Source organism: Tenrec ecaudatus, chromosome 3 (assembly GCF_050624435.1).
Source record: "Tenrec ecaudatus isolate mTenEca1 chromosome 3, mTenEca1.hap1, whole genome shotgun sequence".
Classification (NCBI taxonomy): domain Eukaryota; kingdom Metazoa; phylum Chordata; class Mammalia; order Afrosoricida; family Tenrecidae; genus Tenrec; species Tenrec ecaudatus.
The window spans coordinates 215532619-215552429 of record NC_134532.1 but is presented as its reverse complement, the minus strand read 5'-3'; the positions used below and the strand labels follow the sequence as shown (position 1 = coordinate 215552429).

At 53.1% G+C, this 19811-nt stretch overlaps 1 pseudogene; it reads right to left on the bottom strand.

Annotated features, from left to right (window-relative positions):
* Positions 1-433: 433 nt before the first annotated feature.
* On the bottom strand, positions 434-1328 carry LOC142443747 (protein FAM50A-like; annotated as a pseudogene).
* Positions 1329-19811: the final 18483 nt, after the last annotated feature.

The following is a 19811-nucleotide window of genomic DNA, read 5'->3' as shown; positions in this document are numbered from 1 at the left end:
TGCTCTTGGAGTTCATCTGCAGCATTAGTTTCTCAACTTCAGGATTAAATCCTCCGAAGGACATTCTTCTATAGAGAAGGTCTTCGCATTGCAAAAAACTCAGCTCTTTGACTAAGAGGCTCTCTTTCTCTTTAAGCTCCGGCAGATCCAGGTACCAGTGCTCCTCACTGATCTTTTCCTCCTCTTCCAGCTGCTGCTTGGTTTCCCGGTCTAGGCCTCTCTGCATGAACTTCATGCGCAGCAGATTCTGGGATAACGTGGGCTTGTGTTTTGCCGCCACGTGGCTTCCCCCAGCCACAAGAGTTAGCACCTGAGTTTTATTTGTTTTACAACACAAGCCCCAGCTCTGGACAGGGCACTTTTTATTGTCAACGAGAAAGCAGGAATTGGTGGGGAAGCCAGACGAGGCCAGGCCTCCCCGTCCCCCGGGTGTTCACCGGATCGTGTATTTGTCCCACTTCTCAGGGTCGTGGGGCTCCCAGCGGCTGGGGGGGTGGGGAATGTACTTGTTTTGGTACCAGCCCCGCAGCACCACCCTGCCTGCGTGCGGCTGCGACTCCTCCACAGTGGCGTCGCTCAGCACCCGCACGTCGTCGTGAACAAAGTTAGAGGGGGGCCCACTCTTGCCCCGTGGCCTCGGTGACCATGAAGTCGGAGAAGCTGCGATGGTGCGGGATAGTGAGGGTCCTTGACGGACAGCAGCTGCTCTGCGCGGGCCGGCAACTGCTGCACGCTGCTGCCCGTCTGCATCTCGACGGCGCGCCGGTGCCCAGAGCCGTCCCAGTAGCTGAAGGCGATTTCGATCTCCTCACTCTTTAAATTCTCCTGCTTGGCTCCCCACTCCTGCCGCAGCTCTTCCCGCAGCAGCTTCTCCTCCCGGTCTCGATCAGGCAGGAAGCTGGTGTCCACATCCGGGTTCTTGCCCAGCTTCCTCGTCTTGGTGACCACCTCTTCCCTGTCCATCTCCTCCACGGTGAAGGGCAGGCCGGAGATCTTCGGTTTAGCCTCCTCCTTGCGCTCCTTCTCCCGCAGCTTCAGCTGAATGAAGCTCCTTCGACTGCTCCTCCTTAGCCAGCCGCTTCTCCCGCTCCTTCACCAGTGCCTCCTGCTTGCCCTTCATGGCGTTCAGGGTCACCAGACCCACAGTACTGGACGTGAGTGCTGCCTCCACGGCGTCGTAATGGGCCCAGAACTTCTTGTCGATGTTGCATTTCATGCTGTTCTCGTCAGCGATGCGCTGTTTCATCTGCTCCACCTGCTCGCACTGCTTCAGGAGGTGCATGGCGTGGCGTGGCCCACCTCCTGCCGGCGCCCTTGTACTGAGCCATGGCGGGTCGGCAGCTGCGACCTGCAGGAAAGGCGGTGGTCTGGGAGGCAGCGTTAGTGATGGCGGCCTCCAAGTGAGTTTTATAAAACAGAAGCTTCAGGTGTTTACACAGGCACCTTCAGGGACCTTCACCTGTACAGCCTGCCTAGAAGCTGCTGGAGAAGGGGAATCCTGCCTTTTGAATTTCTCAGGAGGGTGTGGTAGATGAACCTGGGTGACCCCATTGGGTGAATTAAATTCACCTGGCCGAGGGGCCAATCTAGGTGAAAAGCCCACCTAGGTGTACCACACCTTCCTGGCAGGGAGCTTGATGCCCTCCAGCCTTAAGCAGCTTCCAACTTCCTGTAATGGGGGTGGGAGAGGGTGGAGGCTTTGGCATGTAGAGGGACAACCCCTAATTCTGCCTCCAGCCACCTAGCACAACCCTGCACTTGATGGTGTTACCAGTAATCCAGTTTAGCACAAGCTAAACCAACTCTCCACACGGGTCACAAGCAAGAAGGCAAACCTGGGGCAGATGCCATCTAGTGGATTCTGACTCCCAGCAATCTTACAGGACAGTGAGATCTGCCCCTGTGGACTTCTGAAACCATGAATCTTTCACCGTAGAATGCCTCATCTTTGTTATCTGAGGAGGGGCTTGGTCATTTTAAACTCCGCCTTAAGTGCAGCTACAGGCCTGGCTTGCTGCTGATCTTCAAAATCACCCTTCCAGTGTAGTTCTGGGGGTGCAGCCACTTGGTGGCTCCAGTTACCGAAGTTAAAAGAGCCCATGAAGACTCCTGGGATGCGTGAAAGATACTTGGTCAAATTGGGAGTACCCAAACCAGGGAAAATGTTTGCCAATGAGCTATCAGGAAACTTGTTTCTGAAATCTATAGGAAACTTCAACTCCACAAGGGCGCAAATAATGCAGTTACAAGTGGGCAGGCCTAAATGCATCTCCATTGCGATGTGTCTCTAAAGTGAACCGGAGACAATGAGGAAAGATCGGAGTAGATGCCAACTCACAGCAAGACTATAGGACAGGATCGGATTTGCCCATTTTATTAAAGCAGTAAATTCAAATGCAGCCCAGGTCTGGAGTTGAAAAGGACTTTTGCAGCTTAGATACGATGCACTTCTGTTCCAGGGAAGCAGGCGTCCTGCCGTCCCCTCCACAGTTGATAAAAAAGGAGGGGGAGGGGCTTTCTCTGGGGAGGAAAGGTTGTAGATGGCAAACTGATCAGTTCTGTTTGTCCTTGGCCTTGTCCTTGAATCCTCCTACATCCTTTTTCAAATTTGTCTGGCTGTGGTTTGCTCTGAGTCAGCATGTCTGCAGTGCTTCAGGGTTCTCTGGTGTCCTGTCTTGCCTTGGAATTTCCACTGAGGGCCAGCCTGCTCAAGGTGCAAGTGTTCACCAGGCTAGTGCTGAGTCCTTTTGTCTTCCTTGGCCAGGGCAGAAGCCAGTGTTCTGTCCCTGTCGTGACATGGCCCTACTGCTGGGTACTTGCTGTCATAAAACATCACTAAAAAGATGTTAGTAACGGTCACGCAGCGTGTGGCTGCCGTCTTAGGGGCTTGTCAGTAAGCGGCCATCTGTCAGCTACATCCCCACGGAAGCACACCAGACTGATCCAAGGACTGGGAAGTACAAATTTGGAGGAGAGGAGGGAACACTGAGATACAGGTGCCACTGAGTCGGTCCTGGTCTATGGGCCCAACAAGACAGGCACTGGGATCCTGTGTCATGCTCAGAATTGTTCCTGTGCTCGAGCTCATTGTGGCAGCTGTAGTGTCTGCTCCAACTAGTTGGAGGGCCTTCCTCTGCTGCCCCTCTACCAAGCATGATGCCCGCCTCCAGGGACCGCTCTCTCATCACATGTCCCAAAAGTATGTATGTCTGGACATCCTTCGCTCCTCCAGGCAGCACTAAGTTGCTCCTTGAATGTAGAAAGCTCTAGATGGGAGCAGGATGCCCTCTTCCCCGGCAGCTGGCAGCCTTCCCCTGGCTGACCCTGAGCCTTAGCAGGACCCTGAAACGACATTTAGATGGGTGACTGAAGGTTATTGTCCGTTTCATAAGCAACGTAGGGACGGGCTTCCTTGCACAACCTTTTGAATTTGGTGGCTCAAAAACATGGTCTAAGGCTCTTTGGAAATCTGTCTGGGAAGCAGACATGGGGGTGGTTCAGGGTGAACCTCCTATTTGGTCACCTGGGCTGGGTGTTGGAGCACTGGAAGAAGTGTCTCCCTCAAGACATCTCCTCTGCCCTTGTCCTGCCCTTGTTGGTGGGGAGGGTGTTCAGTGCACCCCAACTTCCTTCCCAGCCCTAGAGGGTGGTGTGCTCTCTGCCTTGACGTCCCGAGTGACAACAGCCGTGCGGCTCGTCCCCAGCTAGCTGAGCCCCTTAACCTCTAGAAGGTTTTCCTTTCCCCAGGCCCACGCCCGGTTGGACACTTCTATGCCCTCCGTGCAGATTGCTTCTGGTGCTGCAGTGACTAACAACAATTGCTGTCCTGGAGAAAACCAAGGTTTCAAGAAAAGCTGGGCCTTAGAAATCCCACCCCCTGATTCAGGCCTGCACTACACCTTTCCAAGCCCACGATGCTGTTGGCCCTCGTGCATGGGGAGGGGATGTGGGGAGAGGGGTCCTGGGCAGTCTGCTCTGGGGTGTGCACTATGCCCGCGTGTGGGAAAGGGGTAGGGCTGTAGTGCAGGGGTGTTTGGTTTGGAATGCGCATGAATCTGGACAACCTTTATCACCAAAGGGAGGGGGGGGTGTAGGGGGTGATTTGCAGAAGCCCACAGGTCTTCAGGGAAGATTGCTGAGGTAGCAAATGAACCTGGTGTGTCTCCTGGTCATTTCCTTGTTTTTGATACTAATGAACCCAAGTTTAAAGCGCCCTGTGCAGAGGGAGCTGTGGAGCTGTACGTTAGTAAACTCACTTTGGATTCAATGTGCGGATCTTGATGAGGGAGGATCTTGATTGTTTATTCCCTTGAATCTACAACATGGCCAACGTCCCCTTGACCAGGCGGTGAGAGATGCTGAGTGCCCACAGGGTGCCAGCCAGGTGGACTTCAGAATCCTTCGACGTCCTTTGTCCAAACTGCTCCTAACTAAGCTAGGCTCTGCACATCTCCACATAGTGGAGGCAGAACTCTCCAATAACAAGGGTTTCCAGGACCGGAGGGGGGGACAGGAGGAGGAGGGTAGATTAAAGAAATTAAAAAGGGGGGGGGGCGCTCTTGGTTGGAGAAGTATGCAAGAGACAAATGTGGTCCATCTTGGAGCCGTTGCTTACACATCGAGGGGCAGGGAATAGGCTGCCCTGGGCTGTGGTGGAACCTGCAGGGTTGAACCAGCAAGGGACAGCTTTGCTCTCTGCCCAAGGGTGGTGCTGGGGGTGGAGGAAGTCTTCTGAGGTGTCTTGGCTGAGGACTGCCTGGGGACTCTGCCCCGAGGACTAGTCTACTGGGTCACAGCACAGAACATACGGCTGGTAGCGAGGCTTGCGTGGTTCTGTGCACAGGGCCATCCACGGTGTGTCCTACCTGTCAGGAGCCCCCCCACCCCCAATCCTGTAGCTGAGACTCCTGAAGCGTGTCTGCTGATGTGTGCTTAAGTGACCATCTGAAACTCCCTGGATGGATGGACCGAACCAAGCTCAGGGCAGAAAAGACACTGATGGTTGTGCATGCCTTGCCTATCTGCGGCTGTGTTGGCAGATAACAGGTTTTAAAATCTCCAAGGTTGTGGGAGATGCACAGTACTCCCATGGACTCACCAGCTGAGTGGTTTTCCTTCCTGGGTGAGGTCTCCCTGTAAAGCTTGCAGTGCACACTGGCAGACCGTCTCCAGGGACTAAAGCACAGAAGTTGATTGATCACAGCGTTCCTGAAGTAGGTCAACTGCTAGAGGATCACTGACAGATTTCCTGGGAAACCGTGTGGGCATATGTTTGTCTTCAGAATGGCAGTGGTTGTTGACCAGCCGTGTTGGAAAGCACAATTGTAAGGGGCAGAAAGGGTAAAGTCATGGAATCGGTTTGTGCCTCTACACACAAAACCATGCTTGCCTAACGAGGTTGCCTGCTGCTGCTCTTGCCCCCTGCAGGGAACGTGCCCTTGCCCGGTACACTTGACCTCCAGAAACCACAAATGGTTTTGAAATTCCAAATGCCAGGGGCTTTATTTTTGGCAAATTTTTGCTGCTGATTTTTAAAATCTTGGCAAATTAAAAAATATATACACTGCCCTTTGGATGCTACCTTATTGCACTCGCCCCCCACCCCCCTGTAGGGCAGTTCTGCAGTTGCAGAGGCTGGCTCGTGGCCCATATTGAGTATGTGGTCCCAGATAGAACGTCACTTGCGTCTGGGAAAGATGTGAGGGAAGCTAGTGATGGGTTAACTTCAGCTGTGAGTGATCACGTGCTGTGGTCTAAGGTTCGCCATGTCAGGCGTGCAGATGCTGGTCTCTGCTCACTACCAGCAAGGGAGTGTGATGGTGGTGGGGCGGGGAGCATCACATTCTGGGGAACCTGTATATTGAGGCAGATCCTCCAGAATGGCGCCTTGTGGATGTGGAACTTGGCACGCACACAGCAATGTGAGCCATGTTCCTTACACGGTGCGTTCCTGGGACATACAGGGATGTGCTGAGAGAAAGGGGGAGTGGTGCTTTGCCCTCAGAGGAGAGGGAGTGGGACATTGAGCTCTCCCTCCCCCTTTTTGAAGACTTATCCTGGACTGCAAGCGTAACACACACATTCAGCCGGCCCTGTGCCCGTCTGTGATTGAGCCCGTTACGGCAGCCCCTGTGTCAATCCATCTGGCTGCAGGTCTGCCTCTTCTCACCTTAAAGGCGGCGAGCATGATGTACTTCTGTGACTGGTCTTTCTGAAGAGGCCTCTAAGTGCGTCAGATGAAGTCTTGCCGTTCGTGCCTCCTAAGGAGCCAGATGCTGGCTGTCTTTCAGGGCTGGCCTTGCATTTGACCTGTAGCTGCTACTCTGGACAGACACTGCCTGCCTTGTCTTCCTCCTTTGGCGTGGCTGTTGGGTTTGAACCTTGAGGTCGCAGCCCAGTGCAAAACCCCCAAGAGGCTTCACATAATTAAACTAGAGGGTGTTTTTCAGTTTTGCTCAGTTCAATGTTCATCCTAAGTTGGTGGGTCACTATGTCCACTTTTAGATAGAGGTAGCCTGAGCACTGACTGCATGGTCAACAACATTGGGTTGTTTTTAGAGATGACTTATTGCCTGGACTTCGGAGAAAAATCTGGATAAGTCCTTATAAAAATGTGCTCGATTTTTTAACTTGTGATTTAGGTGGCTTACATCTCAGTGAATTTATATTCAATTTAGACAGAACTCTCAATAGCTCCCCCCTGCCCACCGGCCCATCCTCCTTCCCTTCCTTGCCACACGTAGTTCCCTTTGTCCACGTTCTTAACTGCCTTACCCTGTAAGCCTGTGCCTCTACTTTCCTGTGCCCGCTAATCCTCAAAGTGGTCTTATCTTGATTTCTAACAGTGGCTCCATTCAGTATTTCTCCTTTCGGTGCTTTTTCACTTGGCACGATGTCTTCCAAAGTCACCGATGCCATGTGGCGGTTCGTGGCTTCCTCATTCTTCAAAATGTGTGTGTGTGTGTGTGTGTGTGTGTGTGTGTGTGTGTGTACCACAGTGGTGACCGGATGCCTGTTCTAAAACCAATGTGCACTCATTCAAGTTCTTCCCCTCTACTTGATATCTGAATGGTGCTTCAATAAACATGGGTGTGAACACACATGTCCATGCTCCTGTGTGGTCAATAGGGGGATCTCACGACTATTTATTCCCCCGACTGAGGCAGGTGTGCTATACCATTTACCTCGGGCTGTATGTAGTTGGATGGTTCCACCAGTGCCAGAATGCAATCTCTTGGCGCTCTCCAGTGTGTTTTTGAATTTTGAGATCTACATTGGTGTGAGGTGGGTGGTGTACCTCATTTTGCATGCCAGAAAAAACACATACCCCTAGGGGTTCCGGGGGAGGGAGGGGGGTGGTATAAAGGGAGCTGAATGCTGAGTGTAAGAAGAAAAAGTCTTGAAACTGGTGGCAGCAGTTACACAATTCTGCTAGATGTAATTAAACGACGGGTTGCTAATATCTGTAAGAGCTCCCAATAGAATGATAAATGAGAATTGCTGCGTCTCATTTGCATGGCGGTAAGAAGGCACCACAATGGTGTCCTGCTTTTGACCGCTAGAAGCAAGGTCAGGACCCACTGGCTCCTCTGCAGGAGTGAGCGACACGAGACTTAACTCCTCCTGTCCCCTCCATCTGAGAAAGCCACGGGTGGGCAGGGTGCTCTAGCCTCTCCTCACAGGCTCACTGAGTTTGCATCGGCTGCATGAAAGTGTTGAGCATTTCATCTTGACAGTAGAATGTCTACACCCTCCAGCTTGGGGCGAGAGCTGTGGTGTTCTAATGGTCTAGACAGCCTCTTAGTGCTTGCCACCCAGGAACAGCTAATGGCTTGTCCAGGTAATGAAATCAAGTGTCCTTGCATGGCCCGGAAGCCCCTGGCTGAAGCTGTGTTGGTCCCTGTGGCCATGCTAAGCTGTGCATGTCCTCCTTCATGCAAGCTGCTTGATTGGGTTGGTTTAATGTTCGGTGTGAATCTGTTCATGGAGTAGGGATGAAGCCCAACCCAACCCATGAGACTTTAGCTCCTGCTGAACTGGTGGGGTTTACCTGGGCCTGTGGGTTGGCCCATTCGCCATGGCATTGGTTGGGCATGTCAGGAGAACAGCATTGGGGTGGGGGGGTGGGGGGTTGGGGTGTCTGTGAGAAGGCGGCTTTTTAAAATCTGCCACAGCTGAGCTCTAGGCACTTCTTAGCCTTGATCTCTAGTTTGTCCTGGACTTGGCAGTTCTCCCCCGCCCCCCCTTTGTACTTGTTGATACATGGGGCATGGCCTTCAAGGCCCTGTGGCTAGGTGATGGGCGAGCTCACAGATGGAGCTGTGTAAATCCCAACCAGATCAATTGGTCTTTACAGGGCTTCTGCCGCCTGTACTGGGATGAAAAGTTAAGTTGGGACATCTCGACCTGTTGAAGTGGCTTTGAAAGGCTGCTGCTGCTTTGAGCTGGGATGGAGAGTTCATCTGGGCCATCAAGGCGGACTTGACCCGCACCCTCTGTCTGAGCAAAGAAAGCTTTCCAGGGGAGGGGCAGGTGAGGCACAGCTTGAATGGACCCAGAAGCCCCCCACCCTTAGCCTGCTGTTAAACCACAAGCATGTTGGCCATGTCTTTCAAGAGGCTGTTCTTGCTGGGGTCATTCTTGGTGGGCTATCCGATCAGGTGGTCAGGGAGGGACAAATGCAGTGCTTTAATGATGTGGGCAGAGTTTCTGAGAGGAGCATCTTGGTGAGATGGGCTGAGCTTCAGGGCCTGTGGGGCTCATTTCAATGGGAAGGATGGAAGCTGCCCCCCTGGTCTCACTGCCCCATGGGCTTTCCCGTGTTCTGTCCGGAGTAGCCTAAGAGCCAGTTGTCAGGATTGCTGGCACCCTTGCTGTCCTCAGCACAGTGGATGTAGTGGGGGTCTGTCCACTGGGCTTCTCTAGCCCTTGACAGCTGCCCCACCCCAGGCAGCACCACACAGAGGCTCCAGGTAACAAACCCAGCAGACTCTGGGAGCCGACAGGCAGTTAAAACTCTGGGGACTGGGTGGGTGTTCCTCGCTGTGAACGAGGTAAATTGCAAGTGCTTTGGGGGGACACTGTCCCATCTCAGCAGGGCATCAGTTGGGCAGAAGCCAAGCCCGGGCTTGTGTTGAAGCAGGAAGCACCCTATGAATCTTGTCATGATGATACCAGGGGTTTCTTCATCCTCGGGCCGGGGCTGGGTGGGAAGGTGGGTCGGCACTTGGAGAGGGGGGTTGGCTGGCTATGGCCGAAACCCAAGCTCCCTGTTACAGGGCTTGCCTGTAACGTGCTCACCCTCAGGGAGGCCTGTGAGCTTCAATGGGGAAGACCGTAAGGGTGAAGGGAAATGTGTGTGTGGGACTCCGTGGGGAGAAATTTCAAAAGCTGTGACCATGTGGGGGGCGGCCTTGGCTTGCCCCTGTTGTCTGAAGTGGCCAATGGAGAGAAACTCTAGGGTAGAAAAGGCTGCACGTCCACTTCCCTTGGACTGCCCGTGGGCACTCGGTGCATTGAGCGTGGCAACTACCTGGAAAGTGGTCAGTGGCCTCATCCAAGTGTGTGATGTCCCGACCTATGAAACTGCAGGTGTGCTTTGGAATGTGTTTGTGTGTGTGTGTGTGTGGTCAGCACGATGTGTGAGCCACACGGAGCTGAGGATTTTGAAAGGACATCACATGGGCTCACTAATAGTTGGAAGTAGGCAGAACATGAACTTCAGCAACCTCTGGCCATCTTGGAGGCAGCTGGAGATAGGGTGGCTCAGTGGCCATGGCATCATCGTGCTGGAGAAGGCAGGGTGGGGTGGCACACATTAATCTGACCCTAACACCAGCAGTTACCCTTTCTCCCTGTGGTTCAGTGCCTGACCCATGCTGCCACCGAAACCAATCCTGTCTTCCAGTTGATTCCAACTCTTTGTAGTATTCACAGTACAGATCTTGACGAGGGCCTGAAAGCTGCCTCTGGCCCAGGGAGCAAGCTGGCGCGGCTAGTTTGAACGGACAAGTCTTGACACTAGCATGGAAGTCCAGTGTGTAAACGACAGCACACCAGGGCTCAAGCCTGGATGGTAGGACATGGGGTTGGGTGTTGGGGGGGGGTGGTACAATTCGGGGCAGGAGCCCAGTGAGCCATCCTACAAGAGGAGCTGGTGGAAATGGCTACGGCCAGCAATAGAACTGGTTTTCAAATGCTGGTGAACATTTAAGGGCCTGCTGCTTGCTGTCAAGCAAACCACGCCCTTTTCTGCCGCGCAGATTTCTACCCTGGCTGGATTCTTGTCCTTCCTGGTACGAGAGGCAGTGGCAGGTTGGCCTGTCTGTCAGCAGCCTTCCAGGGTGTTTGCGTGCACTGGCTCAGGCCCCCTTCATCCCAAGACAGAAGGACACTGCTGGTGCCCACAGCAAGGAGCCATGCTGATGGGTAATGAAAACCAGTGTCTGCTTATAACACTGAAGATGAGCAGCTGGTTCTCCAATGCCCTCGCTGCCTCTAGACAGGGCTGAGGGTGATGTCTCCTTGCTTTCCTGAAGGAAACCCTCGCCTCGGTGATCCCACCAAATTGAGATCCTCCCGAGGGAATCATAGGTCCCTTCCGGTGTTGACTGGGGCTTGGGAACAAACTAAAGGAAGGATGAGGGCTGCAGTGCAGGCTTCCCAGTGACTCTCCTAGGACTGTCCTTGCTTACTCAAGAGCCAGGTGCATGAGGATGGAGTTGAAATCCATCCCTAGGAGCCATTTCCTGGCCATTCCTCTCCCCAGTGGCTGTTCTGTGGGTGATAAGCTGCTTCAGAATGAGCCTCTTGTGATCTTGTGTCCTTCACGGGGAACAATTTAACTCGTTTGTTGGGGAACTATCTCCCCCTATCTTATGAGCTGCTGCTCTGCTTTAAATTGAACTGGCCCAGGGGGTGGGGGTCCCCTTGGAAGTCAATGCTCTGATGAGAGGTCTGTTCTCTCTGGATTGTATTGGTAAAACAAGGCCTTTTCCTGTTTAGCTCACCCCAAATCTGGCTTCGTTGCCTTGCATCTTGCTTTAAAAGGCTCAGGGATGGATTTTGATGGCTGTTTGAGTCCACAATGAAATGATTTTTTTAAAAAAGCTCAGGGAAAGATGAGCGCTTTTAGTTTGCTGATGTCCTTGATGTACATCTGGTTCATCCCCACTGAACCCCCAAACCTTGCCAAGACTGAGCTGCAGTTGTTGGTGTGCAGTGAAAATGCCAGCCCACGGGGGTTCCACTGTGAGGAGCTGTGGCATCAGCAGGCAGTCCTAGTCTTGGGCTCGTGTCTCAAACACATGTACATGGGGCAGCCATCCCACAATAAACGTGTTGCAAAGCTTGGAAGATAACCATTTTGAGCTTATTTTAAACCTGGGAGATGAGCCCAATCTTGGATCACTTTCCCACGGCAGTTTTTAAGTGTGCCCTAGTGAGTCAGTAATATTACCGAGAGACCTTGAACTTTTCTGTAGCCAGACGTCTCCTGGGCGGCAGAGACCTGTGCTAACATAGCAATGAAACACTGGAGCAATGCACAGAGTGGAATGGAACTCTTAGCCTAGGGACCGGGACGTCCATTACACATGCTCAGGAAGAGGCGGTACACCTAGGTGGGCGTTATACCTGGATTGGCCCGTCTAAGCCGAGTGAATTTGATTCTGCCAATGGGTCCGACCAGGCCTCCCAACGGGATCCCTGAAAAGCCACGGGTTTTTGCTCGAGCACTCTTCCCCAGTGGCTGCTGCAGCCGGGCTGCCGTCCTGCAACTGTGCCGAGGACGGTCTGGCTTGTGTCCCACTTACTGTAGAAGCTGACACTGCTCCTAACTCTCAACACTCACTTGGCTCACAATCCAGGCTTCAGCGTGAATTCTTTCTCGAGCAAAGCCAATGACCGAGGTGTATCTCTTCCCTGAGAGATGTAACAGGACCCCCCAGCTCTTCAGCAACATACTTGTTTGACCCCAAAATGTGTTTACACACCTGTGCAAGCGCACTCTGGGCCTGAGCGGGTTGAGATGAGGCATAACATGTGACATGCTCCTGGGTTCACAACTGACTGCCAGCCTTCTGTTGCTCATGGTAGACATGAGCTTTGTCCATCTCTTAGGCCAGGAAAACTAGGTGGGTCTTAAATGAGCTTGACAGTCTGAGAACTCAACTTGGCCTTGTCTCAGGATGTGAGTTTTCACGCTTCTGTGGTCTCTAGCCACCTTGGTGTGCTTGCTTGGTCTTTATCAGGGATGACTGGGCAAGGGGCTCCGGAAGGGGCGCTCGTCTCTGTCCCAGTGCTGAAGCTGATCAGTAAGGGATCAACTGGAGGAATGGGAGAGACCCAGTTTTCAGTCTCTCCTGTTGCCCAGTTCACTTAGCTGGGTAAGAAGTGGAGAGTATTGGATGTGGAGAGGTGGTCTAGCAGGCCTGCATTCCAAGGGGGTGTACTACGGGACTCACTCCCAGGAGTGGTGGTCTCTCCGTCGTTGGTGATTACTAACGTCCCCAAGCTTTAAAAGAAGCTCTAGAGATGCTCAGACACAGACTTGTTCTCAGGCACCATGATGCCAGTGGCCTTCCTGTGGCTCAGGTGTGGCCTGGTGTCCTGAAGCTCAGCCCGGATGGTCCTCATTGAAGCCCTTGTCCTGCTGATTCTGCTGGGAAGAGGAAGAGCATAGGACAGAATATAAAGAAAGCTCTGGCTAATACCATGAAGCTCTGTGCTCTTGGGGTCCCAGCACTGCACACAGCAGGCGTCACTTCTGTTGGGAAGAGTTCAGTGACCTCTCCTTCCCCACCCCCTCCCATCAATTGCTTTTCTGGCGACACAACGTGATCCTGAGTTGTCAGGGTCCCCAGAGATGGAGACAAAGTCCACATGTCACCTTCAGTGTCTGATGCGAACGTGCATGCATTACTGAGATGGTCTAGACATGGCGTGAACAGAGCACCAAGCCCATGATCTCTGATCCAGTGACATCATTTAAGAATTTCCCCCCCTCCCTGTGCCTGGGCTGACTGCCTCCCACTACCTGGTCTCACAGCCCTTGCTCATAGTTAGCAGAGGAGAGGGAGCGATGTCACACTGGACTAGAAATGAGAATCCACAGCAGCACTAACACCTGAAACAAGCCCCTCAGAGAGGGCGCACCCCCTCCTCCCCATGGAGGGAGGGAGCTGGCTGTTGGCAAACTGCCCCGTCGGTCTGTGCACGCTGTCCTCCCCTCAGAGGGTCAGGGATTTGGCTGTGATGCCAGGACAGGAGCGTGTTCATCGGACATTTCCTTTGTGCATGCTCCTATCATGATGCTCTAGTAAACGGGGCACTGATGAAGCAAGGGTGAGGTTCCGGTGGCTCTGCCTGTGCCCGGCTGTGTAAGCTGCCCCTTGAGGTCTGAGTGCCTGTGAGATGGGCTGGGTAGGGCCCAGAGCCCAGTCTCGCACCATGGTATTGCGGTTGTCCATGTAACTGCATCTGTCTCTGATTTGGGGGGTAGTTTGCGAGAATGGTCCCTATCCTGCTTTTAACAACCTACTTGACCACCCCAGTAAGTGAAGCTCATTGCCGGCTAAATCTCTGCTCAGGAGCACACATTGCTTAAGTCAGTCCTTGCTAATTAATGGAAGCTGCCACTGGGTGTAATGAATATTTTTATCCTGCTGTTTAAGGATCTTGAAGATTTGGGAGATTTCTGTCAACCTCAATGTCTACATCAGTTAGAATTGCATGGGGAGGATGTGACAAGCCCTTGCTTTGCCCCCTTTTTGGGAAAAGCTGCGTGTTTTCGTCAGGGTTTCAGTTAGGGAGGCAGACACGTGGTTCTTGTTTCCTGGTGCTGAACGCAGGCTTCAACTGGGACCATGAAGTGGTGGGAGTTTGGGGAGTTGTGGGAAAATCCAAGTGCATGAGTGGAAGCTGCTCTTCGGGGGAAATGTTCCGGAGGTGTCTAGAGCTTGGCTGCTGTTCCTGGTGGGTCCGGCCTCTGGAGAAGCTAGGCACATGGCTGCGGCTTGAGAGCCCTGGCTTGTGTCCTTTCAGGGGACTAAAGGCATGCTAGCGGGGCAGAAGGCGGAGGTGGGGCTGCTGCAACAGGCTGAAGCAGAAAGCACCCTCGGGCAGAGACCACACTAAGTTTTGTCAAGAATGCAGGCCAAATGGGGGCTGGCCACGCCAGGGCAGGCAGAGCCAAGCAGAAATAATGGCTGCTCCCCTTGCACAACCCCCCCCCTTTCCCCCAACTATTCGTCAGGGTGAGGTCACCTTTAGGGGACGTGAAGTCATTACGAGCTCATAGCGGCCCTAGAGACAGTAGGAGAGTTGACAGTGCGGCCCCAACAACATGCGTAATGACAGTGAGGGTGACGCAGGACTGAGTGGTGGTTCCATCTTCTCAGGGCTTGCTCTTTGCTGCCCCTCTCCATAGCCTGACATCCCCTTCAAACGACTGGTCCCCCGATAACACGTGCTTCATACGTGTTCATGATAGCATGTTCAATTGCGGACGTTCATTGCAGTTGAGCCCCGTCAGCAAATGAAAAGACCTTTGCAGGCAGGTCATGGAGCGCCTGCCTCCCTGAGAGCCGCCCAAGGCGGGCAGTTCAAGACCAGCTGCTGCGCCTCTGGAGGAAGGTGGGCTCCTTATTCCTACAAAGAGGAGCTCTTCTGAAATACACAGGACACTTACTCTGCCCTGCAGAGTGGCTATGAGTTGGTACTGACTCGCTCATAGTCCAATATCCTTCTGATCTGAGGGGCTGGTCTGACAACATCGTCGTCACTAGGTTTGCAGGGTCTGACGGTCAGCTAAGGGCTAGTCAAAAGGTGTGCGGTGGCCCCGTAAGCTGGCGGAGACAGCCTGTTGGTTCTTTATAGTGAATTTTTATTGGCTGGGTTTTGATCACGTGTCAAGAGTCGTACACAAGCCTGGGTCGTGTGCCAATGCATGTGCTGCACGGTCCTCGCCAGAGGGCTACCTTGGGTTGGCATCATTGCTCAGGGGCCTGTGCATGCAGAGGTGCAGGCTGTGCATGAATGGAGGATGGCGGGGGACACTCTGCAAGCTGGATGAAGGCATGGAAGCCTGTGGGGGTGGGGTGGAGGGTCTGGAGTGGTCGTCAAAGTTCACAATAACGAGACCGAGAAGCCGAGGCTGGATTTCTCATGGGCAACATGCCATCTGGTTACCTGCACCTTGGCAGTGGCTTTCTCTCTGGGGTCAGATCTTCCCTATGGCTCTAGATCCCCAGAGGCTTTTTAATTCAAATAGCTTGGCCACCATGCAGCTTGATGTCCTCTGAAGTACCCCTCTGCCCCCTGCCCCCAAACGATAAGTCACCACAAAGCTGGCTCCTGTGAGGGCAGAGGTCAAACTAGACCCGAGCTGGCTCCACTTCTGATGCTGGCCGCTCTTGCACAGGGTCCTTTGCTCTGTTGGGCTGAAGGGTTCCTTGCTATGGCCATACCAGCTGTCGGGAAGTACCACGCCTGCAATGAGACCCCCCAACGCTTTCATATCGACAGACCAGGAAATAACTGAAATGCAAACAGCATGATGATGAGATGGAGGGGTGGGGCGATGGGTCTCCAAGACCCTTGCCCCTCAAACTTAGTCTTCTGAAAATACCTGGGCCAGGTCAGGACAGCCTGGGGACAATCATTCCTCCAGGTGCTGGCAGGCAGGCCTGCTGTGGCTTCAGATACTGAACCTCCCTCCCTGGGCAGCCAGGTCCATCCAGCTCTGCACCCTCAGGCAGCTCTGCACAACGCCATCTAGGGGAGGCTTCTTCCTCCATCTCAGCTCCTCAGCTGGGCTCTGCCCCAGGGCACAGGATTCTGCAATGTCTGCCACCATGGGCATCCAGCTGTGGGAGGGGTTCTCAGAATAAGCCTTAATGTTCAGTGGATGTGCCCAACCCTCGGGTCCCAGCTCAGACACCCTCCCTCAACCCTCTGTTCAGGACCATTCCTTGTCCAGTGTTGGACATTACAGGCTGGGGAGCTGCCCCTCAGCCTGATCCGATGAAAGCAGTGGACTGGTCATCAGGACTGGAAAACAAATGGTGATGTCATCTCGCTGCATCATAGGCAGTTTAGGGCAAATGAACCCCTCTCTCTCCCTGTTCAATTGTAGTTTTTTTAAGTTCTTCCAGCATGCGGGCTTGGTCATTCCTCTGGTTGGTCAGAAGGCTCTGCACTTACCCACTTTCCAAAACTGCCCTCTCCCCCACTAGTATCTGCCATTTTCAACTGTTAGCATCTCGTGTTTAGCTGACGTTACGCTTCAGCTACTCGTGTGAGGACACACTCAGGATTCGCTTGTGAGCAATGTCGGCTCTGACTGAGAAGGCTCTCCTTGTGGCACATGCAGAAGCTTGGAGCTCTGTCACTTGGCACTTGATGTGCTTCTGAGATGATCCCTTTCCTTGGTCCCATTTTCGTAATGATACATGTTCTCTGACTCACTCGTCCTCAAGATTGTCTTAACAGCCCTGGGAATCGATAGACACCCCCCTACCCTACCCCCTTTTCTCCAGCAATCGAGGAGTGGGCACAGAAACCTAAGCCTGATGGGAACCCCACTCTGATTCACATCTTCTGGGACAAATGGGGGTGTGCAAGGCAATCTGTTTACACTTGGGTCTCTGACTTGGGCTCAGAATCGGTAAAATGGGATGGCACCTGAGTCCTTGCCGTATAGTGGGCCTGGGGCTTTACATGTTACAAAGGTGTAGATGGCACTGAGGAAGGAGAGACCCTGGTTCTGCTGGGAGCAAATTGGCATGAAGCTGTGAATCCTGTCAACATCCGGACCCTAGCCCCTGTACCAAGCCTCTCCCGTTCCGGAGAAAGTGAGGATTTGCTTCTAGGAAATGGGTGTCTGCACCTGAGACGCCCGCTGCCTCTTTCTATGGACCGTGCCAGGAATTACACGGCCTGGGGGGCGGGGAGGCGTAGGTGTTGAAACCAACCTTCGCAAAACCCCACTTTGTATTGAAAAATAGGATGAGTGGGGAGAACCTTGGCCAGGGCCAGTCTATTGCAGTGTTGTAGCAGTTTCTACAAGGCTCCTGCCCCAGTGCCGAATCTTCCAGGAATGCAGGACAGGGTTTGTGACATGGTTGGCAGGCGGCCTGAGACTGTTGTGGGGGCAACGCTCCTTACAGAGATGCCCAGAGCTCCGGTGGGGCTGTTGGCACAAGGGAACTTGAGATAATAAATTGGGTTGGTGGCTCAGTGGCCTGTAGGTTGGAGTGGCTTGGATACTGGGGAAGGTTTCAGCCAAGAATGTCTTCTGTGTTTCAAAGGAGTGGCACTGGGTGCAGGCATGGTGGCTCCAAAGAAATTGGGGCTCCTGTGTGTTTGGGTCTGGACCAGGCAGGCCCCTTCCCCCGAAGGATGTCCTGCTGGACATTGTAGCTCCTGCTTCCAGCATTCCAAGGAGCTTACCTCTCAGGGCAGGGTCCACACAGCCCCTTCCCCCAGCGTTCCGGGAAGCAAATTTGTGAAAAGCAAGATGTATTACTGACAGGCCATATTCTGACTCAGATCTTGCTGCTGAAACACAAAAACCTCCCTCTTACTAGCCCGTACGATGTTGGCTCAAACCCTATATAAATATATAGCCCACTGCCTCATTACCAAGCGCGACTTCCTTAACCTAACTCGTCAGGTTGTGGAATCTGCCTGGGAGTTCTTCCCTGCCGTAGGAAAGCTTTCCATTCCATTCCTGCCCAAGTCCTCTCTCCTTTCTGCGTCTCCCTTTTTCAACACTCGGGGGGAAATAGGAGCCAAACTCGGCAAAGTTGGGATAGGTCTCCCAGTGGGTCTGCTGTGCCAGATCAGAATTGGTTCCTTGCTGAATTGGGAGGGTTCTTGACAGCATAGTCAAAGCCCCTTGATGCCACCGTTTGGTTAGTTGTGGTTCGTCCTAGGGAGGTAGACTGGTCGCCCTCCGTCATTGTTGGACGCTTCTGGAAACCTGAGCTGCCCGGTGTGGAGGCTCCATCTGGAGCACTCCCAGTTGTGATCTGTGAATGCTGTGATGATACAGCAAGTATTGCTGCCAGTGGGGGAGACACAGATGTGAGGCTAAGCACGGAGATCCACACAAAGTGACCACACAGGGGAACCCAGGAAGCTTTAACCGTCCTCCTCATGGCAGTTTTCTAGAAAACCAGTCAGTTGGGGGATACTTTTCACTGAAGATGGGGTTTGTGGGGTCTTGGCTACAACTGAAGTGGGATATGGCCGGGGCATCAGGACAGCAGAAGGAGGCCAAATGCAACCGTGATGGTGTTTTTCTGCCATGGGCACGGACAGCATGACTTGAACAGGGGGGCTGTCCACCTGGGTTTGAGGTTTTTGGAAAAGCTTATTCCTTAATACAGGCCCCAATCTCTGGGCACCAGTGGTTTGGGTTTTGTGTAGGTGCTGGGAGAATGTGGTTGGCCGTCTTTCTTCCCCAGTAGGCTGCAGATGCAGACACTCTGCAGTGTGGCAGTCATGGGTAGGCATGAGTCACGCTGGGTGGAGTCTGTAAAGGTGTCTGAGGGCATCTGTACATCAATTCCAATGAGCTGATCATTTAACCTCCTTGGTGGTAATCCCAAGTGTGGCTTGGGGTAAATGTTAGCTCTAAGAAGTTTATCATACCTGGAATGTCTACTAGAGAGATATAAATGAGTGATTTCTTAAGAATTACAGGCTTACAATATAAAACATTTTATGCAAAACAATGTCCCGCTCTGGGTACAAAATGACTGACATAATGAGACCGCCAGGGAGGTACAAGCTTTCAGAGGGTGGGCCCAGATCTTCAAGGCTAGAGGCAACAGTACGGTCCACGTCTTAATGGGGATTCTGCCGCTAGTGCGCGACTTTCAAATGTCTCTTCTGCAGCTTTTTTCCCGAACACTGGATGATGAGGTGCAAAGGTGCCAGGACACTACACTGGCAGCTCTTTGTCGTTGGTGGTTTCAGAGAGATTCCTACTGTTTGGGCCGGGGCCGCACCATGCAGCTCCTTCCCCCAGGCTCTCAACATGGATGATCTGCCTCCTTCCCAGGCACTTTGCTCTCCGGGCAGGTCCACACAGCGCCTTTCCCAGCCTCAAGGCCTGGCAGCTGCAGTACTACAAGTGTCCTTTCCCTTATCAGTACATACTTCCTTCACTCGGACCCTGTATAAGCCAACCGCCTCACTGCCAGGTGTGGTTTCCCTGACCTAACTGGTTGGGTCTGGAACCTGCCGGGGGCTCAAGGTGCCCCTGTCCCTTTATCTGCTCTCCCTTCCCTCCCTGCCTCAAAATCACATTTTTAAATCTCCGTTCCAGGTCTGTTTTTCCACTCCTCAACTACCATTATCTGCAGCGATAGCCACAGGCCAGAGCACAGGATGATGATTTCTTAAGGTCTCTGCTCTTTGACCTGTGGCTGGAAAGTGCTACCCAGCCCTAAAGTCCCCACTGGGGCCAAAGGTATGGGCACTTTGAGTGGCATCTGGGTGACATCGATCTGCCAGGTCTTGTCCAGGAAGGTGTCCCCTCCATTGTTGACTTTGAAAATAAAAGGAAGGTGTGGACGGACCAGGGAGGGAGACACTGATGGAGAATGGCTGTCTGGAGATCAGTCAACACGCGGAAAGTGGGTTGTCAACACGCCACCACCTTGACCAGGAAAGGGAGATGCCTCTCAAACGCACCTTGATTTAAAGTAACTCGAGTGGCGCCCGGGTTGTGTAAGGCTCTCAAGTGGGGCTGCCGTCCACAAGTCGTTGGTCGTTAGAACCCACCAGCTGCTCTGTGGGAC